We start from the raw sequence: 27816 nt of genomic DNA, 5'->3' as shown, positions 1-27816 counted from the left end.
AGAAGGGGGTCCCAAGTTCCCTTGCTTCTCCTGCTAGTAAGGAAAAAAAATTCCCTGCCAACTTCTACATAAATTGGTGTGTATCACAAGGCACATCACTCAAATGCCCAGACGCAACTTTTCTTTTCACATCAGAGCCAAAGTGAAAAAAAAATAAAAATACACGTATTACATACTGCCTTTCTTCTTTGAGGGTCACACAGCTGGTATTAAACTGGTGGTAGCAGAGCACTAAGGCCAAGAGAACTAAATGCAGCATCCAGCAACTAGGTAAAATACCTACTAAAATATTGTGTTCAAAGAGAAGGAAATCTGCTACTACGCTACTACAGCACAAGCCCACTGCTGAGCAGGGCACGGGCTGAAGGAATATCTCCCAGGGCAGTCGGGGGAGATCTTGAGAAAGGCTCTGCCAGCACTCACCTGTGCCCTGCCTGCCAGCTCCCCCCAGCCACATGCCGTGTGACAGGGAGGTTTTGGGGCACAGCAAGGATGAAGCAGAGCATGGATGCATGTAACTGAGGGCTCCCTGCCAACTCGCAGTGGTTTTGGCTGAGAAAACTGCAGGCTGGCTCCTTCTAGCCATGCAAGAGGATCTAGAGAAGCAGGTTGGTGTCTCATTTTTGGAACACGTGTTCTAGTCACCTGTAGGTCACAGACCAGAAGGCTAAATGTTCAACCTTGGCTGGGTAAATCCACCACATCACACGTCACTCTGGAGAAGACACATACCCAAAGCACAAGGATTAGCACATCCCCACAGGGAAGGCAAATGGAGTTTTGCCCAATACCGAGCAGGGAACTTTTCTCTTTTGGGGTTAGAGGAGAGGTGCCAGTCAGACAGCTGTCCTCTTCGCAAAAAGGCACAGAGCAAGTCACAAACCATGTCAGCTACAGGTATAAAGACCCTCCTGTTGAAATAAGTGCTACTGAAGAGGAGAGCACCCTTCTGGAAGCCCAACAGCTCCTGCAGAGTGATGCAGGACACTGGTACCATGCACCCCTAAGCATGATCCCTGCAGAGCTTGCAGTGCCGTATGCCACCTCCTGACCCTCTGGGCTGTTTCACAGACCAGTTTCTCTCTCTTGGCAGGTCACAGGAGTGGACACATGAAGATGGGACACATGATGATTTAAGAGGTTTCACTGTCAGAAGCTACATTAAAGTCCAGGGGAGTATTTTGCTCTCACCCTCCTGAGATCACAAGGGCTGCTTTCTTGCTCTGCATTATGTCAGTTTATTTTATAGCAAGAAAGAGTGGGAATAAATACCATCAAACTAGCCCTGCCTTTCCTCCCCCATGTTCCACACAAGAAAATCCCTCAATCCCTACAAAACAAGCTGAAGCTTACGCCAAACCTAACAGAGCTCATACAGACGTTGTTATCTTTCGAAATGACACCTTCAATTTAATTATCTCAGAGATTAAATCATCTCCAAACTATTAAGCAAAATAACTCAGTGGTGCCAAAACACTGCATCACACCATGACTTCTCCTTTTTTTCTAACCCCCCTTTAAACCTCCTCTCTGACTAGATACAGAAAACAGCAGAAGCACACAGCTCAGCAACTGCGCCTGGCCTCTGCAAAGCCAATCCTGCTGCACAGCTCGCCAAGTTTCATATCTACTTTAAGCCTGACCTAAGCTCCACTGGTGTAAACTCAGAGCAGTTCCAGGGGCGTCAGGGGTAGGAAGGAACCAAATTTAACATGCTAGATTCAGGGGGTTTGCAAGTAGAAGAGCACCTGAAAGCGCACCAGCTTCATATGAGAAAGTACGAGGGGAAAATGGACTTTCAAGATATTTTAAGAGTCTCCAGTCTTGACTGCTTTGCCTGCAGTTCTCCTCAGACACATCCTGCTCCCTTGTATGCTGCATTTGCCTATACAACACCATACCCCCTGGTGCTTGCTACATTTAATTATACACACTCTTCTTAACCCATCCCCCCAGTCCTACAGTGGTCTTGGAAGTCACGTCACCAGCCACATCGGCACTGATCAGCCCAGAGATCATCACTGAAATAGCACATTCCTAGTGCCTGCTGAACTGGGGACACTGGCTATATAACCAAAATAAAAGTATTTCCCTCCCTTCCCTTTTCTTCACACGTGCATGGATACCTGCTTCAGCAGTGACAGAGCTGAGTGACCAGCACCTAGGACTGCCACCCCACAGCAAAAGACAAAGATGACTCCTTGGTCTCACTGCACAGTTTCAAGTCAGGGGAAGTATTTGCCAAGAAGGAATGATTATTCCAGCCAAGCATGTTAGAACTACAGTATCCTTTACCATATGAAGGCATGTGGAGCAACATAACAAACTCTCTGAAAGAGCAAGGAAATAATTGCAACCTTCTGGCTGCAGGGACCAGACAGGAGCACACACAGCCTAGGAAGTGGCTCACTCGGCCATCATAAGCCAGTGAAATGGAGTGTGCTTCTCTAAAGATAATTTCTGAGCAAGGACAGCCAACTGATGGACCAAGGACTAGATGCAAACCATAAGCCAGTTTTACCTGGACCCCAGGAAAGCCAATTAGCTCAGAGGCCAAGTGTTTGGGGCAACACATGCCCCAACACACAGTGCTGAGGGGCCCACAAGTCCAGCCCAGGTATATTTCACTAGACTATCAGCAGTAGTATACAAAATTAGCTTGGTCTAGAGAAAAAGGACAGGGCTAATTTTATGTAAACAAAGCAGCTTCCATCGCTCTGACACTTGCCATTTCTGTTTCAGGCAAAGAAAACACAAAACTGGATTGAGGCACAGAGCTAAGAAACACCAGTATCTTCTGCAGTCCACCTGTTTGTTAACCACAGCTAAGTCACTTGAGGCATGGTATCCCTCAGCATCCCTGCCTGTATGGCATGCTTGTCCCACCTCCTCTGCGTACAGGCACATACCATTCCTGCTAAAGTCCTCTTATTAATTTTACAGTAGAAGGAGAAAGTGTGGCAATCTAGGCCCTCAACAGCAACTATCTGCCTCAGGTACCAGCCAACAAGACAATTGCCAGTAGGAAGCACCAGGAAGAACAAGTTTTTGAAAAGGGCTGGGATCGGATGCATCAAAAGGAGAATGGAAACCTCTATACATCACTCAGTTAACAGAAAAACAACTTCTTAGGTAAGGTTGTTCTTAAGCATTGCAATCTACCTGCCAGGCTGAGGTTTGCTAGGTTTATCTGCTCTGATGCAACCAGAGTTGGTCTCAATAGTGGCAAAAAATTCTGAACATCTTTTGAACCACACAGAAATTTTGGCTGTGTTCTTGTCCCTGTGACACTGAGATCCCAAGACTATTCATATGCAAACACACAATTTCACAGCTGCCTTAATTTTGTGATCTTTTAATTAAAGCAGACAGTAAGGCCTTTGGGTTGGGGACTCCGTTCTGTGTTTATAGCACAATGCAATACAGAACCAAGGCTGTTATTCACAAACAACTGTATTCTGCCCTCCTTCCTATCCTCCAGTATTCCTGTGCCTGGACAAGAAAATTAATTGCTTGACTGGCGTCTGTACTGTTTGCTATTTCATATTTTGTCGTATCTCCTCTTACAGAAGAGTGGTGCTGAGCTGTTTAGAGAGGGATAAGAGCTTGTCATTTCTACAACAGTTTGCCTTTTAAAAAGTTTTAACATTCAGTTCTCCGGAGACCTGGAAACAAGAGATCCTGGCACAAGAGACTTGTGTGCTAATGGCATGACACTGTATTGGATTTAACTAAACTATGGCCATCTGAATGAGAGTGCCTGCAAGCAAGAGGCAGCTGATACAGGACAGAAAGGGAGTAAAGGAGAAAAACACATCAAGCCTAAGAACTCACCCATCTGAGTTATCAGGCTGCTGCAAGTCAGCAATTTATTTTATTAACATTATTCCCTCCGGTCTTACATCTCTGTTACCGCTAGCAACCCATTCCCAAACTCCCTGTACTATTCATGTGCTTAAAACCAGCACATACTAAAGAAAGAGTTCTGATAAAGCAAGAACTCAGGGCTACAGCTAACACTGTCATTATTCCCCTACAGTCCTCAAGCCTCAAGACTGATGCATCAGAAGCCAGACACATACCAGACAGAATGGGGTACAAAGCAGGGAAGCTGGGACAGTGCAAGGTAAATCGTCTCCTGTGAGATCCTGTGATGAGAAAGAGAAAAGAACAACAACAAAGAAAAGAAAGAGGAAAATATTTTATTTTGCCAAAATATTTTCTCTTCGAAACCTTTCTGTGTGTTTAGAACAACTGTTGGTCTAACCTAAGTCTCAAAGATCCTGCTCATGGTGTTCCTTCCTCCTTGCGGAAGCTAATTTGAAATCCTATGCTGTCCCCCTGGACCACTCTATTGCTCCAGTGTCCTGCTCCACTGCACAGTGAACATCTGGCACAGGCCGAAGCTGACACTTGGATAATGCAGTGGTGAGGGTATGTAGGCTTCCATCATTATGGGTGGGATTTTAATTCATGACTAAGACAAAATAAAACAAGAGGAACAGACTCCTGCGGAAGCTATCAGGCAAGTGGCCACTGTCAATTCCTCCCCAGATGATCATACCAAGCAGATTACCGCCAACCTCCCTGACTTTCAGCAGGCCTGGTGTCCCTGCTTCCCTCATCGCCTGTGAATGTCATCCACTTCTCAAAATCCATTAAAATCACTAAACAGGGAAAGAGCCAGAGAGGGGTTTTTTATTCTTTCACCTAGGGCTGGCACAGAGGTTTGATACAATCAGATAAACAGACTAGCCACAGCCCTCAATTTCCACAAAAAAGGAGATACTTATCTATCACAGCCATTCCTCAACTGGTTCCTTTTCAAAGTGGATTTCCTCTGAGGCTATCAGGGTCTCCTTACACAAGCAGTCAAGGATAGGCTCTTAAGGTGGACTACCACTACCCTGCCTGACTTTCTAAACAAACCAAGCGTGTAAGAGTTACAGCCTGCCATACCAGCATCCAGAGTTACTGATGATCCTTGAGCTCACCTTAGACAAAGAACAAATTGCTTCTCTTCCTACTAATTATCCTGCTCTTTCTACCCATCAATTCTGCTAAGACTAACCTGTAAGCAGAGCACAACACTGAAGATCTTCAGAAAAGTTCAGGATACATTACCTGGTGTCCAGTTCCAAAATGGCATAAATTACATCCTGGAACACATTATGTCCTGCTATGTTAGACAAGAGGAAATGTGGTATACAATGAAATAAAAGACATCCTGGAACCTATTACATACTCAAAAGACAAAAGAAAGGACATTATAGGATCGATGTGGCTAATAAATGATGTGTTGGCATCTCATTTCTACCAAGATGTGGATTAACAACAGATGTATTACACTAATGTCTATTTGTACACTAATCTAAAACAACTGCATTGCTGTTGCAGACAGGAATTTGATAAATGCAGCCCCCATTCCAGCTCCATGAGTGCTGCTGAGCTTTAGGAAAGGTGGGGAGGTGGGTGAGCTGCTCCCAGAGTTTCTCTTTTCAGAGCTTGGGCACTTGCTCTCACCTCCTTTTCTTGCTGGGTTGTTCCCTGCTGATTTCTCATCTGCACAGCTGGGATCCCAAGGATCCAGGGAAGGAAGGGGGCTGCCTTGCACTAACCCAGAAGTCTGCAGCTCAGTTACGGGACACTTGGGAAGTAAGGGCTACTCAGCATGTTGAAACAATAAGTGCTTTTGAACACCAGAAGCTGAAGGGTTAAATCCTGGAGCCTAGCAATTTCAAAGTATCACTTTCCTTCTCACAAGCCAACAGCCCTCCTGCATTTACATAAAGCCCTCCAGGGAAGGCAGCTGCAGAAAGCATGCACAGAAGATGCCTTCCTTGGGTGGCTGAGGAATAGGAGAGAAGATACTGCTGGATTTGCCCTCTAGTTCCTTTCCACAAGGAGCAGCTGGAGAAGAGTTAGAGGCAGAGCTTCCACACCACTGTGCAGTCTCAGTTTGATAGACATGACAGTTCTCTAACCTTTCCCCAACCTGAAGAAGCAAGCGAAGGAGAGCTGCCTTCACAATTCAGGAAACCTGGAGGAAGGTGGCAGACAAGATGGAGACAATCCTTTGCCAAGCATCTAACTAAATTCCATTTAGTACCAGCTGCAGAGAGCCTTCTCCAGGTATTGCTGCTCTCCTAGAGCATGTACAGAACAAAAGTCTGGCCACAACATCTGAGGGTTTTGGTGCCATATGCCAGGGAGTTGAGAGGAAACAATTACCTCCCCTTCCTTCTCCCACATCCTAGGCTGCCCTAGGAACTGACGTGATTATTCCCTATTACCAATACAGAAGAAGGGGTCAAACTGGTGTAGAGTACAAGCAGAGAAGCTTGGAATACCTGACCTTGTGGACATCTTACAGGCACCCAGAAGCAGCTGTGGATGATGGCACTGGTGGGAGCTGCTGTGAGCCACCAAAGACTGGGCATAGAACAGCAGTCGAGGCTGGGAATCAAGAGTCCACAGCAGCTTGCCACCCCAGAACTACAGGCTTTGCCTGGTCCTGACCCAGGCTGCGCCTTAACCACTGTAAAAGACCAGAAACAATGGACTGGGGCAGGGACAGGGGGAGAAACAGAAAAGAAACAGAAGCATAAAAGAGAGGGAGGGAAAGGAATGTGAAGCTGGCTAGATGAGAAAACCTAGGTGAATCTATCTGATCCTTCCTCCCCAGCCAGCAGAGGCTTGCTCTGTGAAAAAGATTTTCTCTGAAATAATTTGCATTTGCTTCCAAACTTAGCACAGATTGGTCACCAGTCACTCAAAGCTCCACTTCAGGAACTAGCAGAGATTATAAGAAAATGTGATAGGGTCTGTCTTCACAATGTTCCTAGCCTGGTTTATTGGCATGGCTGAGAGCACTACTTGAGAAACACAGTAGGACAGTCCCATAGAGTCATCCAATTACGTGACACAGGATGACAAAGCAGGTTGTCAGCCATCACACAAACATGGACCATGAAAATCTGTGAGCAAAGATACAACGAAAAGTGTATCCACAGATGCCAAATACATTCTTCTATGTATATTTACAACCTTGTACCAAAGGAAATTGTTATTCTGTGTCAGACAACACAAGCATCTATTCAAGATCAGCATCACGGCAGGTTTTACACTACACTCCATCTGCTGCTTCACTTCCACCACACATATTTAGTTCACAACCAAGCATCAGCCCAACTATAATGTACAACAGAGGCAGCTAGTCCCACAGCTACACAGACATGTTGGGTTGTGGGTTTTTTAAGCTTTCTAGAGAGACTATTTCTATTAAAATGAAATAAAACCCTCCCTGCACAACGCCTAGTGATGATGCTTAAAGAGATGTAGTTAAGAACGCAGCGTGAAGCAGAACTTTTTAGTTTAAGAGATTACCTATATACACACACTTGCTAAAGGCCATCTCCGAGTAGAAAGCTCCAGAATAGGCGTGTGCTTCCCAGAGATCATAACCCTTCCCTGTCCCATAAAAATCCTGTAAAACCTGAAGCAAAAGGGAATCTCATATACAGGCCATGGTCTCTGCCTAAGCAGCTCTGGTTCCTATTTTCATTTCTTGCATTTCTCCTGCTTTCCCTTTCCTGGATGTATGTCAATGCCCTTAAGGTGCTGAAAAAGCTAAGTTACTCCACATGGAGTAAAGTGGGAAAATTCTCCAACTTCCACACAGTTCAATATTCCAAAAGAGTCTGAAGTTTTGCTTCCTGCACCACTTCAGCACTTTGGAGCAAGTTAATTTTCCCTGGGACAATGGGATCTGCAAACGTCCATATGACCCTTGTTTGAAGGAGGCTCACACCAGCCCTGACAAAGTTCTATGATGATAATTCTACATGAGAAACACACATGGTGGTCTCATTGGAGAATCCTCCTTGTTGGCACACAGCAAGGATGAGGGCAAGCCTCTGCTGGCAGCCTTAGTCCCAAGGCAATAGATTGACCCATGGGCTCAAAACTGGCCCCACTAGCCAGGATTGTCACTAATGGGCTGGGTCCTACGCTAATTAGGGCTCAGAAAGATTTGGTTTTGGCCTGTGGGCATTTGAAGTAGAGACCCCAGGAACAACAGAAGATGGTTTTTACAACACACGCTCAGCAGCAGAGCCAGAATCCATTATCCAAAGAAACTGCTTCTCCACTACAGAGCGTTTCCTAAAAACCATAAAAAACAGAACAGGGTGCCAAGACAACTCTTGCCTGAAGCACCAACTGTTTCTCCATAACTCTCTTCCAGTTCCCATGCACCACCAGCCTCCACTCCCTGTCCCCATCAGCCCAGGGAGGGAACAAGTGCCAGCTGAGTTTGTAGCTGCCTGCCTGCCAGCCCAGGAGAGGAACATCTCCATATTCCAGGAAAGCAATCAAGCTCCACCTGGGCAAACAAGAACATGAAACTAGGCTGCAGACTTGTAAAGATGGGACGAAAGGGGAGATGGGGCGAGAAGAAAAGATGTAGGGGATAGCAAGGAACAACACATGGAGGAATCGACAGCATCCTGCCCCAGGCTACAAAATTCCTGGCTGTAGCCCATCCCTGAGCACTAAACACTTCAGATGAGTTAAGGCCCTGGCCTGGGTGCTGCTATGGAGTTGGATTTCTGCTGCTTTCCATCTGTTTGTACTTGAACTGGTCAAGAGTCTCACAAAAGAAAAAGTACCTCTAAAAAGCCATGAACAGGGGAAATCTGGGACACTGCAAGTGGATATCCTAGAAGCAGAAGTGACGACAAACTTTGGCTGACAGCATTTAGAGCTGTAATAACACTCTCCTCCTACATTTAATAGCCATTAAGAAAAAGAAAGATGTCTATGTACAAAACCAATCACTCAATGAAAAGCTGAAAAAGGGCCCCAAAGCCACCTCAGCCTATGCTGTGGATTGGGAGGGCACAGTGGAAGTTTTAATTGCTTGAGTACTCTTTATACAATGAAATATTCCCGTGGAAGCCTCTGCTTCATGGCCTTGCTGCAGACAATTTTGTTTATTCATCTCTGATTATAACAATTTGTGGTGCATTTTGTTCATAAGTATCACAAGGCTTGTCACCTAACCACACTCTGTACAGTGCATTAACCACTCTAAGGACACTGGGTGCCTTGCAAGTTGCACACAACATTCACCTTCCATACAACACTTTGCAAACAGCAGCGTAGCAGCATGCAAATGCAGAGAAACAATGCAGAAAAAAGGTAATTCCCTACTGGTTAAGGACAGAGACCAGGAGAAACAACTGATACAAACATATTCCAATGAAAACAAGTCTTGCTATGATCCTGGAAAGTGGGACAGCAAAAAAGGGCCTCGGCAAACTGGGACTTTCTGATCACAAACATCAGGTCAGGACAGCAAAGCTGTAGTTCCAGCACGTCTATATGGCACACCAGAAAGTTAACTACTGTATTATAAAAAGGCCAGGAAATGGGAGTGAATCAAGGGTTAGGGTTTGTCCACCGAAGTTTGTGGATACCAAAGAGAAGTCTTCCCAGCACACCAACTGCCAGAGTGGACACAAAGTTAATGAGACTGCAGGTACATGTGCACTTTTGGAAACAAGAGGATTGCCATATGCACTGAAAACAGAGTGAAACAGTTTTTCGGTGCATCTCAAAACTGTCCCTATGGCTTTTGCCAACAGAACGACTACTATACCATTGATTGCGATCTCTGCTTGCCAAGCATTAAAAATTGTCTCCAGAGACCTGCAGTGTAGACAGCTTTCAGGAAACAAACTAATGTGATTATGGGTTACAACAGATCGTGAGAGCCCAGGTATAGTACGAGTTAGATCCAGACACAGTTATCAGCCTGAAGCAGAAGCCTTGTCCTTAAGGAGGCACATAGGCGGCAGAGCTGGTACTTGAGGAGACCAAGGTGCTCCTCATGTGAGGAGAGGCATCATATCCAGACCTGGAAGCAAAATCCACAACAGGCATGTACACAGAGAAAAGAAATTCTAGATGGCAGCGAGCTATAATGGAGATGACTGAAAAAAGCTTACTAAGAGAACCTGAAATCAAATACCAGTTAAAACGGAAGAATTTTCTTGCCAAATTCCTTCACTCGAGGACTGTGTAATTAGGCCAGGAAAAGCACAACAGAATATGCTATAGAGAATAGTCCTGCACCAGCTTGTTAACCCAGCAGGCCCCTTCCACCTCCAAAGTCTGCATTTCATAGCAGGTACCTAAAGGGTATAGATTACACCAGGTGGTAAGCCAACAATTCCGATCTCATCACGGAATTAAGCCCAGGCCAAGTGCAGGGACCTGTATTTCAGTACACATCAACAGGCTCCCAAGGCTTTTGTTAGCAAGGAAGCACTCCCTTGAAGCAGTGGAGTCATGCCCAAATAACCGACATAAGCTGTTCCGTGCAGTATGTGCCATTGCCATCCTCCGAGCTTACAAGGGTTTAGTCCCCAGCTACCAGATTGCCCACAACATCTTATCTACACTCCACCATTCCCATGGAGAGCTGCAGCAGGGACTCTGGACAGAAATTCAACCAGCATAACCAAACAGAGTCCAACTTACCCTTAAACATAAGGCCCACACAACGCCACTAGAGGCTACAGGGATGTTGCCGAGACTGTATATAGTGAATACTTCTGAAAATCAAGCATCTGGGTACCACAGTGGAGTTCTCTTTCCCCTACCACCCCATAAAACAAAGCTACCCCAAACAGCAAGCCAGTTTTTTAAAAGGTTGCCGTATATCACCCCTTGTGTGACCTTGCCTGAGTCATGACTGGACCCAGGAGTCTTCCTCTCTCGTTCTGGACTCTAAGTAGATGGCTACACTGCTTCCCTTGAGACCCAGCAAGGCAGAAATAGGAAATGAAATGGAGAACAGGGAGGAAATTCCATCTCCCAACACAAAAAAATTAAGAGGCAGTCACAGAATTCTCCTGGTAAGAGGTAAAGAAATACGTATGCAAGAGTGAAAGCTAGAGACACAGAAATATCTTGTTAAATTTTTACAGTTTAACCACTGAACAAGCTACTTTCTCTCCATAATTTATACCTGAATTGTGTGTCTAGACATGACATCATTTTAAGGTATGCCTTGTGTTCTGTGGTAAGTTTACAATAACCAGAACTTATAATTGCTGTGGTTCAGGTCAGCAAAAGCGGAAAAAATACCCAAAGCCCCTTCTAAGCAGCTGTTCTTGGTAATCGTTTTAGTCTGTTGTTTTCTGTCAAGGAGACAAGGCCTAGCAAATGCTAAAAGCCAACACTGAACCAACTCCCCTTCCTAAAAGTGACGAATACCACAGATAATCTTCATTTCTCAGGCAGCTTTATTTGGTATGGTTCAAATTAAAATAGTGAAGGACAGCCAGATAAGCAAGGGCAATAAAAGCATCTACTGTATGCCTATGGAGACCGACGGCCTACAGACACACTGGACCCTGCCGCACATGTCCATACCATAAACCAGTTATCCAAATCCAGTAAAGTAAGCCTCTGGGTCGCAGGCAGGATAACAACAAATACCAGCATATTCTCACTATTGAGACATAAATCCTGAGGATACGAAAGCTGGAACCACAGTGTAGTTAACATGCACCAGTCACTCTTACTAGAGGAATGAACCCTGTGGTGATAAGGGCTGCTGGCCAAATGACTTTAATCACATGAGGTGTTGCAATCACTGTCCTGGAGAGCGTGGCCTGAAGCACCCTATCACATCAATGAAGTGGAATTTAGACATTGGAATGACAGGAAAAACCCTGCAACCTGAACACTAAATGATGTTTTGGGGTTTAATGGGTTTTTTGGTTGGGTTGGTTTTTTGGTTGTTGTTTGTTGGTTTTTTGTTTGTTTGTTTGTTTTTTAACTAGCATCATAAGCCAGAGACAGCCAAGAAGGAGCAGGAGCTAGGATCAGAGCACACAGGAGGATGCTTCAGTGCATATAAAAACTGTCTTAATGCAGCAAGCACAGACAAACTCCTGTGCTGTCCCATCAAAGGCAACCCAAAGTTCCTAGACAGAAACCTGGATCTACAGGTGCATTGTGTGGAACTCAGTCCATAACATGCATCTCAAAAGGTGCAAATATGTCACACACAGGGAAATAATTAATATTTTTTTCCCCCACAATAGAACAGTTCCAGTTAGAAGGGACTTATGATCATCTAGTCCAACTATCAACTGTTTTTTTGACAGAAACACTAACACTGGTAGGAATGAAATACACATGAAGGTTACACCACAGCACACACCATGCCTCTTCCTGTTACTCAATGGGAAAACAAACTATAGCCACGAAGATACTCAAGATAAGATCAAAGACAATGGGCATCAGCCCCGGATACAAGTTATCGAGGATGAAGCAAGCAAACCTTTTAAGTCAAAAGGATATGTCATAACTATTTGCTGACATCTAAAAGCCATAAAAGACTGTCCAAAATCCAGCTTTTATCACCAGTAAGGAAAGACCCAAAAGACCGAGGACTTGATGACCACTGTCAGTTTTTCTCCATGTCACACAAGTGTTCACAGTTACAAGAATGGGAGTGGATAGAATCAACATGTTGTTGTGTCTGAAAATAAAATCACCTTCCTTTTCTACACAAGTCCTACAGAGTTTTGTTATATTACTTTTCCTACTTGCATAAGCATCAGTGGTCCAACTCTCCTCCGTATTAGTCAGAAAAACAACTTGACAATTACTTCTTAGCTCTTCCAACACCCACTCAGAAACAGGGAACCACTTCAGCTAATAGCAAACAGGAGAGAGCCCATGCTACTGCACTAATAGGGCTAGAAAAGAGGCTGATTATTGCATGCAAACTGAAGCTAGTTTCTATTCAGCTGATTAATGCAGATGCAGATCTATTGCATCCCTGCCTGGATCAATCCACACTGACGTGACATCAATTCACACAGGGATCTGTGCCAGAACAAGGGATTTAACATACTTTCCAAATCACATGCACACCAGGGTCTCAAACCTGGACCAGCAAACCCAGCACACCATTGTAATGATTATTCACAGGGAACAGCCCAAAGTATCACACCATTCAGTGCCACGGTGAGAGCTGGAGAGCAAAGGAAAACCATGACAGATGCTGGCAAAACTGCCCCGAGATAGCTGATGCTCAAGAGTGGTGGTGAAAAGGAGAAAGCAGCCACTGCTTTTCAGTGCCAGGTAAGTAAAGAGCAGCAGTGAGAACACCATTGCTCACTGGATACCAAGGGAGCAAGCACATTCCTGCCCAAATGGTGCAGCTGACCCATTATATTCTCTGTCCCAACCTGAGTGTACATTAGGGTCTACAGCTGGCTTATAATGAAAATCTGAAGTCATCAAGGCTGTTCTGGCTTCAGTTCTTGTTAAAGATGTTGAACATCAGCCCAGGTTTGGTCAAAAGGTTACACAGGTTTTCAAATCATTCCAGCTTGCAGTGACCAAAGGTTGATTTAGGGTTTGCTGTCAGAGCATATTCTCATTTACAGTCCTACAAGCTGCCATAAAAAGCCAGGTGAAGATCAGAGTTTCTGCCGATCTGAGATATAAACAAGGTACAACACCATGTGGATAGGAAAAAGGATACTCACTCGCTCTGGGATCATCACGACTCCAAGGACAAAGGACAGATAAATAATCAGCTTTTTATATACTTCAGGAATATGTTCCTCTCTTTCTCCTGTTTTTAATGCTTTTAATGACTTTCAAGAGAGAAACTTACTTTTACCCTGTCTCTAGTGCTTAAACCAACAAAGACCAAAGCTTAACAGCTGAACTTGCAGCAAAAAAAACCAGATTGCAGGGTGAAATTTTACATCCCAGAGTTTATAGTATTCACATTTGTCCAGGTCTAGGAGTGCAGAGTGTCAAAGGACACTCACTCTAGGGGAAAAAAAAAAAAAAGTCTCCACTAGACAGAGACATCTAAATGCTCATTCACATCCCCCATTAAGTGTATGAAGAATCTTGTTACTTACTGTTCTGTGAAGAGCTTCCAGTTCTTTGGTTAGCAGCCTAGCTACCACTGCTAGTAGTCATTCTGCTTCCCTAAGACAAGTGCAGGGCAAGACTGATACCTTTGTACAGACACATCATACTGTAAATTAATTTGAACTACTCACATAGCAAGGAGGATGGTTTATCTTCCTGTGTAGCTAATAAAAAGCTGCTGTCTCGCTGCGAGTGCTAATATTAAGACAAAAGCAAGAATCTTCAAGTTTATGTTATGTTAAACATAAACCACTACAAAGCCTCTGCATCCCACCCAGACAGACTAGATGCAAGAGAAATAACTGCTTATTTATGTTTCCACAAGGACTAGCAAGTACATCACAGCAGGACAGTGTTCAAGGCAACTTTGGCAGATCACACTGGGAGATGTGTTCAGCAGATAACACAACTGGAGAATGCTTGAAAAGCCACTGTTTGCTTAATCACTTGAGGGTAAGTTTGAAAAGATCAAATAAGCCAAGTTTAGGAGTAGCTTGTTCCCCTTATTTAATGGCCTATAATATTTTACAGTGCAAAGCCCTGCAGCAATACAGCTAGCTGCGGCCTTTGGAGCCATCACTACACAAGTACTATGAGCCATATGGATTTAACAACTCTCAGCACCAGTAAAAAGAAAACCAGAACCTTTGTTACTTAAGCACAGGCCTCTACCATTGAAGCTAAAAAACACTGGCTGACAACAGCAATAGGTTTGTCTCTATTGCCCAAATTGGCCACTGGAGAAGAACTAATTAACCAAGATACTTCACAATTTCTGCCAGTGTCTCAATGGTACCACAGCAGTTTCTACAGCAGAAAACACTCCTCCCATGAGAACAAGACCTGACACCTTCAACAGAAACCTCTAGCACTTGATCTGGGGAGCCACATTTGACATGGTCACTGGCAGCGGGAAGTAGTCTAAATAAAGCCCATCTGCCATGAATGTTCTTCAAGGTTTTTAAAATGAAGGACCACCTACCAATCAACATGGGCACCTGCACTGTCCACAGTGGATATACACCAAAGACTTCTTCAGCATTACTGCTACAAAAGTCATCGTTTACAAACAAATTAAACATCAAATTATGAATCCTGCCTGGGTCTGTTTTCTTCTTTTATGCTTGTGTAACAAGGAGCATATTTCATGTAGAGGAAAAAAACCCCAAAATATTGTAGCATTTTCTTCCACCATCTCCTAGTGTCTCCACAATCAGGTAAGGACTATGACATCTCCTCATCATGTATTTCTACAATCCTTCTGACTTCGTTAGAACTGTTGCTCAAACTAATTTAGGCCATTGCCTTGGGCAATCTTGCACCCCACTCTTAATTACTGCAATGTGCTTCTATTAGATCTGCCTGCGGTAGAGGCATCAGCCATCCATGGCATTGCAAGACTTAATGAACAGCAAATAAGTCACAAGCATTATTAGTTTTTGCGTTACTCATTTGATGGCATTAGCAACCAGAAAACCGCAAATGTTACAAGAATTTTCCTGTCAAGAAAGAACACATGTAAGATGTGGTTGCATCTGTAGTATGACCCTGATGTTGCCTTTCTTATATGCTGCACCCATTGCTACGCATCTCGAAACATCTGTGCCTTTCCAGTGACTGATTATCCAGAGACACGCAACAGTGCTCTGTATCTATAAGAGGCCGGGGACTGAACCCTGAGTTTATTACAGAAAAGAGCTGGAGTAAGCTGCTTGCCAGAAATCCAAACTCTAGCCAATAAGTCCCTCCAGGCTCACTTGGAAAGGTCTTGTAACCTCATTGCCGTATGCCTGCTGGGCTCAAAATGAAATGCAAACTTGCATGTTACTTGTGGATTTGGACACACTATCCAAGGAGGAGACAAATCAGGAGCCTGAGCAAGAAGCATATGTTATGAGCCTAGAATAAAATTTATCAGTCTTCAATGAACTTCATGACAGGGGATTTTCACAGAGCCATTCCTTAACGTCTTTCCTGCTTTGGTGGTTGAGGGACCTAGTACAACCTGTTTAAATCATGATGTTTCACTCTCTTACACATTTTGATAAATATTTTATTAAAATGTTGTTCAAAATCTAGCTCATGGTGCACAGAATCATAGCTGATTTCCTCAGAAAGTTCACCAGCAAGTTTTTCCCAGCCTTCATTTATTTAGGAACTGTAAAGTTGCTGAAGACCCATTCAACAAGTGTTCTTTACACTGCAGTGACAATCAGGATATCTTGCAGTGCTACCCTTGTTTAGGAACTGATTAAATGTTTCCTACTTCTTGTAATCACAAGCGTGTAGTCATTAAAATGAGTCTGTACCAACTTCTCGTCCAGTTTTTGAAAAACATATTAGCCCTTAATGACTATGTTATTTTTAGAAAAGCTCATTTTTGCTGATGCCATTTTCAGTTGCATATGTAGCATGCACCTAATAACTACTCTAGCTAGTAATCAAAGTTAACCAATATAATTATTTAACAGTACAACATATTCAAGTCCCATCAACTACAAAAGGCATATTCCTTTCCCAGCCAAATACTTTCCTTCAGATACAGATGCAACACACCCCTTATGGTGTTTAAGATCACAGGGCTCAGATGTGCAGCACCAATTCGGAATAGCTTTCACGTGAATTAAGCAGGAACAAGGCTGAAGTCCCCGTAGATGCTGAAACCTGACCTCTCCGAGAAACACTGACACACACACATGCAGGCACCCCTCCCCATAAGCATTTTAAGTGCTGTGTGTCAGGCAGTCTCATGGATCCATCAGTAGTAAACGTTACACCTGGTCAGAGCGTTTGTAGCACCAGACTCCAGCACGGCATTTCTTCTCCCGAGTTTAGGGCACAGCTTCACTCTACTACCTTCCACAGACTCCATTCCCTCCCCCAGGACCCCACCACCTTCAGAATCTTGTTCCATTTAAAGGTTCGTGCACTTGATTACTCCTGCCTTTCTGACTGTCCTTAACAAAACCTCACTTTATATTTCTGCCCATCTCTACAATTTAGTCAAGATTTGACTGCATTTTAATCCTAGTCTACCACGTACTCCCAGTACTGCTCAGCCTCCAACACACTGAGATCTCATCAGAGCACGCTCTCCGTTCCTGAACTTTAAAATGAAACAGTGAGCCATACTGGACTGAGAACAGTCCCCGGTACAACTTCGTTTGATACACCCACCTGCACTCACACAGTCTGAACCCTTACTAATTACAGCACAGGGGTTCATTGAGTGAACTGTGTATTTTGAAGTTGCTCCACCTAACGTACGTTCCTGTAGCTTCCCAAATGGAGCTGTACTAACTTTGCTGCCTTTATCCTGCTAACTAGCTCACGGAGAGAAGACATGATGTTGGAATGGCACGCACTGAACATGGCTTTGCCTAGCACTTTGCCACGTTAAACTGAAATTTAGCTCCAGTAGAAATTATCATTTGGGAGAACACTTTTGCTTCCCCTTTTAATAACCAGGAACTGAATAAGAATAGAATCTAGGATTCATTAACATGGGAATTTGACACCTACCTCTTGCTTTCACCTTGAAGCTTTCTACAAAACATGAAACCAGTCTCACACTTCTCCATCAAATCCACTTCTGCTCTTACTCCTGGATTGCAATCCCAGTTCCACCTGCAATCCAGTTCCTTGCAATCCCATTTCCACCTGGCAAGGCATCCCAGAATAGTCGTAACAGCTGTACTGGGGATTTAGTTCCCCAATAAATCTCTTCTGCCTGAAGAAAGCTTTTGTGTGGATGAGGCTCACCCTGCTTAGGTACTGCACTTGCATAAACTCTTTATTAAGTCAGTATTTTCAAGTAGCCCACAACTGGAATTAGTTATCATAGAAGACAACTGTTATTGTACCAATTGCGTTAACTCATTTAAGAAAAAGCCTACATTAAAAAAAAATAAAAAGGCAGGGGGGGAGGTCCCTAAGGAGGATCTCCATCTGCCTCACCCCTAAAGCTTGACTCGGGTTCAGCTTGCTACCAACTGCACTGCTCCCTGTAAACTCTACGTCCTTCTTTCCCCTTCGTCTTGCAACACCTTATACCCTTCTTACCACTTACACATGCAAACAGTTTGCACTGTCAACAGCTTTGTTTAACATTATTAGAAAACTCTTTGCAAAAAGAGTACTTTAGCCTGTCCATCTGCTGTCTGTGGAAAGCTCGCAGTGAAGTCTCCCATCTTCAGGAATTTCCTTCACTCTCATGTCTTTAAACCTCAGCACTATGAGATATTCCTCCATCACATACGAAGTGACAACTCATTATTAGAACAGCCCTGCACAGGAATCTTTGAACTCATGTGGTGCAAAGTTCTCATCTCTCCTCCAGTATGTGAAAAGACAGAAATAAGAGACAACAGCAGGACTCTGAACTCAGAGTCAACACGTAGAGGTGAAGGTTATATCTAGGGATGAAAACCAGGAATATTCCCCTCATCCCTCCCTTATCCTCATCAACATTAACATCTACATAAGTCTCCACTGCTTCTAGGGCCAGACATCCAGGATAATTAAAAGTAAATAAATTACTGCGCTCAAAAGATATGCATATCAGGCATTACTGGGCCACTCAAGTATTCTCCTGGAAGAAATGTAACAAGTTCTTCCTCAAGGAACCACCCCATTCAATGTTGCTGTCAAACGTGTTAAGTCCACACATTTCATAATGAAACCCTTGAAAAGCGATGGGGAGGGAGCTGTGATTTCATAAGTGTTATGCTCAAAAATTAAGCACAAAGCAGCTTGTTAAATGGGCAACTGCCTTGCAAATCCAGTGAAAGAAAGATACTCCTCTTCACTGCCACCCCTTCCAACTGTAGGCATTCCATGTTAAAGGCCTAAGCCTCACTCTCTAGTCCTGATCAAAAAACCAAATAAGTTATTGCAGCAGCCAGGAAGCTCAAAACCAGCTTCAGTGGGTGGTTTTAATTCTTCTGCCACTGTTATCTGTAATTCACTTGAAAGGCATTAAAACAAACAGTGAACACCAGTTAGGAACTATTCATCTCATTTAGCTCTTTCACATGCAACTAGTAGTGTGGTGTGCACTCCAAAAATTGCTAACTTGTAATAAACACAACCCCTCCCTTCCTCCACCACCTCTAACAGGAATTTGTCTAGAAAAAAAGAAAAAGGGTGGAGTTTTTCAGGAGAATGTTTTTCATTATTTTGGTACTAACTACATTTGCAGGACTGACATCATAAAGTGTCACATCCTCCTTTTTCCAGAGGAGGCCACCACAGCTGCTGCATGAACTTTCCAGCATGCTCTGCATCAGTCCGAAGTCCTTAACCTGGTCAGAAGTGATGGCTTAGTTAAGTTCTCCAACCTTTGAGCTATTTTCATGTGACTCTTAATAACAGCAACCGTCTACACAAAATTGCTTCCTCCAGGTCATCCCTCCTTTATCCTTAATGGTCCAGCAACATCAACTCATCCCACAAAGGTTAGGAAGGCAGGCAGCAAAACTAGTAGCCGTCACAAGATATCTCCAGATTTGGATACTGGAAATCAAAGGATCCAGCCCTCACACATCCCAACCATCTGTGAAAGCAGCAAATACGTCACATGGGCTAACTCCCCAAGTTATGAACACTCAGCCTCAGCTCTCATCATTATACACTTCTCTGACTCCTCCAAAAGGGCAAGAGTACATCTTGTGTAACTCATGTTCAGACAGGTTTTCAGCGAGATCATTCCGCTAGCTGTGGCTTACCAAAATAAATATTTAAAAGGAAACAAAAAAAGTGTCCTGTCCATCTTGTCCATTCACTTCTCTTCGAGCTGATGACTGTCCTCAGGATTAGAGTTTAGCATGAGCTGGTGATAATTATTCTAGAATAATACACTAGTGGTAATTACTCTTACTCTCCCTGCAGCAAAAGCAGAATTGCTTCTATGTCAGAAGCATTTCTAAACCTAATGAAATCAAAGCCATCTCTGTTTTTGTTAGGCCATCCTTCTTTTGCAAGATTTCACCACAGTTTGTGAAGTCTGATAAGACCAAATACTTAAAAAACCCAACTAACCAACCCCTCCCCAAACCAAACGTGAACTGCAAACCCATTGAAGGATACAGCCCTCATGGATTTGAAAAAAAAAAAAAAATTACAAAAAAAGGGGGAGGGTGGGCAGGGAGAATAAAGAAGTCAGCTGTGTTTTGAAATCCCCTCCAATTCCTAGGCAGATTTAGAAGTTCACAAAATAGATTTATTATCCCAGGGGCTGTAATAAGGTGAGTCTTACATATGGGAAAAAGCCACTCCCTTCCAATAGCCTCAAGAAAATAAAAGGTCCATCATAATGAGGATGAGTGGGAAATAAGTGATAATTCTGGGGGAAGACAGCTCTGAAGAGAACATCTACATGAGAAAGTAGTGAGTTAAAAGCACAGGCCTGAAGAAGGCAGTAAGGATTATGAAAGTAAGATGAACACTGTCAAGAGGTTGTCGTATGGGCTTTTCATACCTCTCACCCACACCTCTCAAATTCTAGAGGTCACCCAGGCGCACAAGTTTCAATATCTAACTAATCAACCACCCAAGAGGTGCCTAAGAGTGCTTAAAGAAATCTAATAGAAAATACTTAAAGGCTTTCAGGTCCACCACCCTCAAATCTTTGTTTGAGTCAAGAGAAAGAGATATGCAGTGCCCAACATTTCCACTCTTCCATTCTCCCGGCTAATCAAACTGATCCCATCAGAAAGTCCTAACCTGCTAAAACACACATTAGTGCCAGAGGCGAGTAAGAATTGGCATTGTTTGCCATTCAGTAACTAGCTACTGAAGTCAAAGGTCTACTTTTTCCACCCCCCTGCCTCGAGCTCTCCTTACAGGCTCACAGCAGAGTTCCGAGAGCACTGTGTCCCCTCAGCTGACCTTACAAGCAACAACCTGAAAATGTCACTCACCTACCCCTGTGACCAGCACATTAACTCCTCAATGAAAGCATTTTCTTTCTGTGGACCTTTTCCTAGTTGTTTATCTGCTTTGTAGAGTGTAGAACCCTTTATGTTCTTTACAGGATCGTAAGCAATTAAAGCAGGATGCATTGAAACCAGCATTGCCTACATCAGCTTCAGTCACCAATTGAAAATATTTTTGACAACATTTTTGACAACAATTGCCTCTAATATAGCCCAGCTCATCAGCACTTCCCTGCTTTGTCACCGAAGCAGATAAAAAGACCTCAAGAGCCTCCCAGCCTCAAGGCAGAACCAACCCAACCCATCTCTAATGGGCAGAAATTAAGACCCTACTCAATTCTGTAGACCATCTATTCTAATAATTCACCATTTTTGGTCTTTCCAGCAATTCTAGGATCACAATTGCTACTGTACTGTTTTTATACACTAAAGACTGTTGCACAGAAGATGAAACTTCTTTAGGAAGCAGCAACAGTGGCAGAGACATGAAAGAGCGGTCCCTCGCTACTGGCATCTGTTCTGTATAATGGCAGAACCTGCTTTACTATAGTAGTAGGAGCTCAGAAGCTCAAGTCAACTACCCAGGATGTCCTCCTCAGCTCTTTCTCCTGCTGCATCCCACCACCTCCCAGAAAACACGCCCATCTTATAGTTCTATCAGGACCTATGGACAGGCAGAAGTTGTTAAAGCAGCCCCACATGCATGTCTATTTTGACAACAGTTGGCAGAACCCTGCCAGCATGGTGAGAATGACCCCAGCAGACCAGATACACAGAGTCTTGCAGCCTGATCCCGTGTTAGCCCTGCCCAAGTTAAGGTTATGTCCACTGCTATTAGAAATAAGGCAAATTAATAGGAAAGACATTAACTATAAATAGGTGGGTCTGTCACTTGTGAATTAAGAATTACAAAGCTAAGACAAACAGTAGCATCCAATATATTTGGGAAAGCAAACAAATACCTTCTCAAAATACAAAAGATTCTTTACATACCACAGTAATTTGATGGGAGCTAAAACAATTGGAAGAATGTAACAGTACAGCATACAGCTTTTCTAATTATGTTAAGATAACATCTGCAGATATTTAGCACTCCAAATATTTTGACGTTAGGTGCTGAATAAAATTCTCCCTGTTCAGATTAAAAATGTCCAAAAAAAATGAAACCACTCAGATGCTGGAATGCAGTGTCAGAATCTTTGGAAATCCGACAGGGATTTTTTTTTTTTTTTTTTTTGACTGTGTATCAAGAGAAGATGAACATTTAGAAATTGTTCGAGTAGTCACACAGCACTGATGCCAGAAAGCGCTCTCAGCAGGCTGTGTATTCTTCCAACAGTGACCACACACTCCAGGAACTCCTCAGAAAATTTGATCAAGGGTGACACATGTTATGCCTGAAGCCAAAGGTTGCTGCATGGTCAGCATGCTGATGGGAGTGGATAGGAATTGGGTGACACATTGTAGAGTAGTTTAATACAGGACAGAAGGTCCACCTGAAGTTTCCCAAAGAGGCCATCAGAAACACAAGCAGGAGGAGGTATAACATATGGAGGAGCAGGAGGTGTATGATACAGAAGAAAACATAAGGGAAGCTACTATCCAACACTTGTGTACACAAACATCATTACTCAGAAAGCTGCTGTCATACATCAGCAATTCCATCAAAGGTGATCAACTTGTTTTAATGTTTTTTTATGAAATATTTTCGAAGGTAGGTTTGCAGAGTTAGTTAGTACATTTTACTACATACTTACTAATTGCTTTACTAACTAGACAATTATTACAAAACTCAGGTTGCACTTAGTCTATAACATGTATTCACATACTTCACTTATTGTATTTAAGCAACATTAAATTTTGGAATGAGAAGATATTTTTAGAAGCAAATTTGCTGTGTGGAACCAAATGTTGGACTTTAAAACAAAGATCTCAAAATTTAAAAGCAAAGTCATATTTCACTAAAGGAATTCTTGAGCCAGAGTCTAGTACAGAACTACACAGGTGCAAGGATCTGTGCTAGATCCAGACTTGAAAGGAAGGTGCCTCAGCCTGCCAGACATTTGCAGCATGGAACTGCCCTGCTATCCAGGAGCACCAAGACAGCTTTCCCTGGGAGCATTTCACTGTTGGGACAGAAGCTTTTGTTTTGGTTATGGCAGGAGTTGGACTCTGCTGGAGTGGGAAAACATCACTGTCCTAGGATTTAGCAGCAGTAGGAACAGACTGCAATGCCCCGACTCCCACTGTCTTCTCTTATATTTTCTCAGTTTCTAAGGGTATGATGAGGGATGCTCAGTAGCAGTGAAAAGCTACTGTGATATTATGGGAAACAGTACTCCATAACCTTCATGCTGTATTTTCACATAGATTGACAGTTCTATGTTTAACAGTTCACAGGGGAGCAAACCAAGACCTGGAGAAGTAAGGTCCCATTAACACCAGTTTGAATACCCTTCTTTTTAGAGCACTTTAATGGGCTTTCAAACTTTCAGGTCTCTAGTTTTGATGTTCATTCTCATGGCCTCATCAAATTTTCTATCCTAATTGCATTTGCTAGTTTAACATTTTCCTGGCAGTGTTGTTCTGCATCTCTCCTCCAGAGACCAAGAAACTGTGAACCAGCAGTAAAAAAGGAGAGGGTTTTTACACTCTACCATACAGAGACAAAAGTCCTAATTTTCTTATGCTGCTTTCAAAATTGTAAACACATGGGAATCTAAGAGGTTTGAAAAATAGCAGGATGACAAGATGCAAACAATAGTTATTAAAAGTAGATAAAAATATTCCAAGAACTGAAATGGGGGGGTGGGGGTGTTGAGAAAAAAAAAAAAAAGGAAGTTCTCAAACCATTACTTTAACAAGGCTACTCAAATTTCCTACACTACTTGCATTCTTACAGAAAGAAAAAAACCCAAACAGTAAGCTTGGAATCCCAATGGCATCACTTTAGAGGTGCCAGGGTTACCCTTAGAGCTGCTTCTTGCCCAAACAGCTAAGCTGTCTACCATCAATCTGCTTCTGGGATAAACAGGACACTGGCTACCGTCCCAAATTCAAGCAACATAAATAAGAAAGAAATCTATTTTAGATTTGTAAAGTGAAATAAGACCATGCCTAACTGGAGAGCTCCAGGGCAGTGCTGAGTGCCTGAGCTTGCTAGGGACAGTTTTCTTCTCCCGAGAGATAGCACTTGCCTTTGAACTTTCAGCCATATAGAAAAAAAGGCTGAGTTGAAATGTCAGCATCATCTTGGATTCAAATCAATCAGCTTGATGCATGATTGCAATAGCTAAACCACTTCACCTCTGCACTGCCCTCACCCATATGTTCTTTATATCAGCAGTAAGCAGACTGGGTGGCTCAGTGGATTAATTTCCTGTCCTAGGCTTGGGCTCCACTTTAAACAAAACAAAAAACCCTGAAACTGGAAAATAAAAATTAGCATCTACTGACAGCTAAATTCACCAGACTTGTTTGCATCAAGTCTCTTTCTCCATCCGAGAAAGTTGCAAGAAACCCTCTAGGAAGCCCTGATACAACTGGTGATTTTTAACTATCCACTCAACTAGCTGGTCACAGTTCTACTAAAACAATAAAGGAATTAGAGACCTTTCAAATGCTGACATACCTTTGGGTGAGGGCAAAGCAACAAAGGCAAGGGGGATGAGCCCCAAGCAGTGTTCACTTAAAAAAAGGAAACAATTGGAATCAGCCATCCCCGCCTTAGTAAATTAATACCCCACTGAGCAGCAAAATCTCCACCCATTTCTAGAGCTGGGCTTCCTCCAGACCGTGCTGCTCTTTATCAGCTACAAGGCAAGAGTTAAATTCCCACGATAATTTAAATCTAAACAATGTGCAGCCTTCAGCATTAATGTAGGTGCCTGCCAGCTGGTGACAGTTAAGTGGTTACTTACTCCAGCTAAACTTATTAGCTAAGGGTCAAGACACTCTGTAATAATCAAATTGCATTTAACAGCTTGCTTTATCAGTGTGGTATGTTACTGTGGATGAGTAACTGAAGGTGTGTTACAGCAAGCCATTCTCATCATAAGACTGTCATACTTCGGGGCTAGACACCCACACTGGGCTGTTTCCTTTGTAAAAGAGAAGCTGACCTGTCATTTGGGAGATAACAAGCAAGTATGCATGTCGGAAACAGCTGCACTGCAGCCTTTGACTGATTTCAAGTTCTTTGACTTGGTTTCCTTGGTTCACCCTCCCACCATCCTATCTTCCCTCATAAAATGCTAAAAGAAATAAATTTTAAAAGGGCAAGGAAAGCCTTCCATAAGGACAACTTGTAAAAACAATCCATCCTTCAGATAGGTTACAGTGGCTCCCCAAAGACACTGTTCCAGAACAGCACAAAAAAATGAGCAAGTATCAACCTTGCTCAACAGGGATAAAGAAGGAATCAATAAATAGGATCTCTCAAGCCTCAAGACGCTAAAAACGCTATCAAGACTGAAGAAGGGACCCCACAGCCATACCCATGTACACACAACTCCCAAAACTGCTCTGTGTGCTTCATCAATCCATTATCTCCTGGCTTAGTCTGTCCTACTCATGAAAATGCAATCTTACTATTCCAGGGCCCATTGGGAAAGAAAACTTTTTACTTCAGCCTCTGGAAACAGGAGACATCTTGAAGTGGAAGCTCAAAGCCCTTGTAATTGCCATTCTGCTGACACATGGAGAACAATAGTGACTGTCAATGAATTAGAACACCTGCAACACAGCGAGAAGGAAAGTTAAAAACAGTGCAGGTCTAGTCTGCCTTCAGTCATACCTGCCTCGCATCAGCTTCAAAAGCACCAGCTACACATACAAGTGAAATGAAATATTGAGGAGAAATCTAACTAACACCAAAAAAAAGAAAGCATTTTGAGATTCTACCCTGCTAATTTGCTGTGGCTTCATAACTGCACTGGTTTTGTTTTGTTTCAGTTTAGTTTTCTGTTTTCTTTTGTCTGCTGTTTCCAGGAAGGACCCACACAGATGTAAGCATCTTACCCTCTCAGTGGAATCAGAGTTGTAGCAGGAGAGAGTGCAGAAAGGGAAGAGTACAAAAAGTTTTCTACCAGGTTGCCAAAGAGCCCTAAAAACTCTTCTCGGCCTCTTTTACTTGCAATACCATGCAACACTAACATTAAGAATTAACATAAGGAGCAAATAAATGCTTCAGTTTTAAAATTGATACATCTGGACAGCTTGAGCAGCTATGCACACTAGTTAGCAGTGTCAATATTGCTAGAGATTAGAGTGACACAACCCTGCTGTACTAGGAAGGGGAGGCGGGGGGTTATATATTTTTTTTCCTTTCAAGAATACGGAACTGTTGGTAGCACCAGGTGTTCTAAGGAGGGGGGGGGTGGGGGGAAGGTAAAAAGAATCTCACACATGAAAGTGAGAGCTTGCTACTGGCTTTCTGCTCACACTCTGCAGACTGTATCCAAGCCCAAAAGAACAGTTCCACCTTGAAAACTGACTGCATAAAATTGTCACCTCATTCTACAGACCTGCTCCTGTGAGATCGCTGCTGACTTTCTCAAACAAGCTTATGTTGGCTTTTTATTTCCACTGAACTCTGCTGAGACAGATCTGGCACTGCGGGAGGGAGCTGGATTCTCTCCTTTACACCAGCAGCACCACTAAGCTGTAATTACTCACACCTGTCCAAACCTAGAGGCACGAATGAGCTGCGCACACAGGCTTCTCGGGTCCCTGGTCAGATCCTCAGCCAGCCTGAGCTGCAGCTAATTTGGAAATAACTTCTGCCACAATCCTCAGCATCCCTCTTCCCTGCAGCAACAGGTAAAAACCCAAGCTGCACACAGCAGCTTCTCTTCCCAAGGCTCACTTCTTTTAGCAGCATGCTAAAATGCAAAGTTCTCTTCTGCAGACTGCAATTTAGGGTAGCTTTGCCACTTTTTAAGACTTTTCTTGAACTTCTGGGAAGCTATTGTTTCCTCAGCAGCCTGAAGCTGCTGTTTGCAACCATCATTCTTTGTAACTAGGAAGTTGTTTTGTTAGTCAAGAGGTTCACCTGCGTTATGCAATGAGCACCAAGACACCACAGCACAAATTAAGCAAGGTGCAGCTACAAAACAGGAGTTTGAGACGTTGGACACCCCCAATGACCAGCCAGCAGCATTGACCAGATGCGAATGAACAGAAAACTCAAGTCTTAGTTTCTCTCCCATTCATAATAAGCCATGAACACTCATGATGCAGATTCAACAGATGCCTCAGTGCCTAAACTTGAAATGCAATGGAGAAGCAGGACTTGTTTCAAAGCCCCAGAAGCAACAGTTAAAGCAGAAAATATTAGGAAGGAAAGTGCAAAACCTGCCTTTTTGTCCATCGTTATAAGAAAGGGAAACTACTTTCTTTTCTTCCAGCTCTGGAAAGAGCCCTGTTTTCCTCTGTGTGAAAGCCCAGATACCAAACCCAGAACTGTGTTTCCACGTGCACTGTGGAACTTTACTATTGCACCGGGGGACAGGTAGGAAGGGGAACCAAAGATCCCCGATTTAATTCAAGGGTCTCTGGGAACACTTATTATTTGTGTCCAGACCTTACAGGCAGAGCTCCTAGAAGCAGCCATCCAGGGACCAGCTTTCATCATCAGCTACAGCAATCAATGGTGATGACAGTGGAAGGTTGAGAAGATAACACACTGACGTGGAGAAAGCACATTTTCTGAAGGACTGTGCAATTGGGACGCCAAGCATGAGCATATCTATGAACAGGTCATCCCCGAGTACCTATTTCTCACTTTCTTTCCCCCTCCCTGCAATCTTTGCAAGCATTCAGTATGGTTTATTTTCCAAAACCACCTTTCAGAGCGTGTGTGTGAGCATTCAGATAATAAAATGGGGAGTGAAGAGAATTGGTG

The 27816-nt window shown here is 43.3% G+C and overlaps 1 protein-coding gene across 4 annotated transcripts in view; it reads right to left on the bottom strand.

Moving 5' to 3' along the window:
* COL26A1 (collagen type XXVI alpha 1 chain) overlaps positions 1 to 27816 on the bottom strand; it is a 181747-nt gene that overhangs the window by 115361 nt on the left and 38570 nt on the right. The window lies entirely within an intron of this gene.

Source organism: Falco cherrug, chromosome 1 (assembly GCF_023634085.1).
Source record: "Falco cherrug isolate bFalChe1 chromosome 1, bFalChe1.pri, whole genome shotgun sequence".
NCBI lineage: Eukaryota > Metazoa > Chordata > Aves > Falconiformes > Falconidae > Falco > Falco cherrug.
The sequence above is the reverse complement of the archived record's forward strand: the minus strand, read 5'-3'. Positions and strand labels throughout refer to the sequence as shown.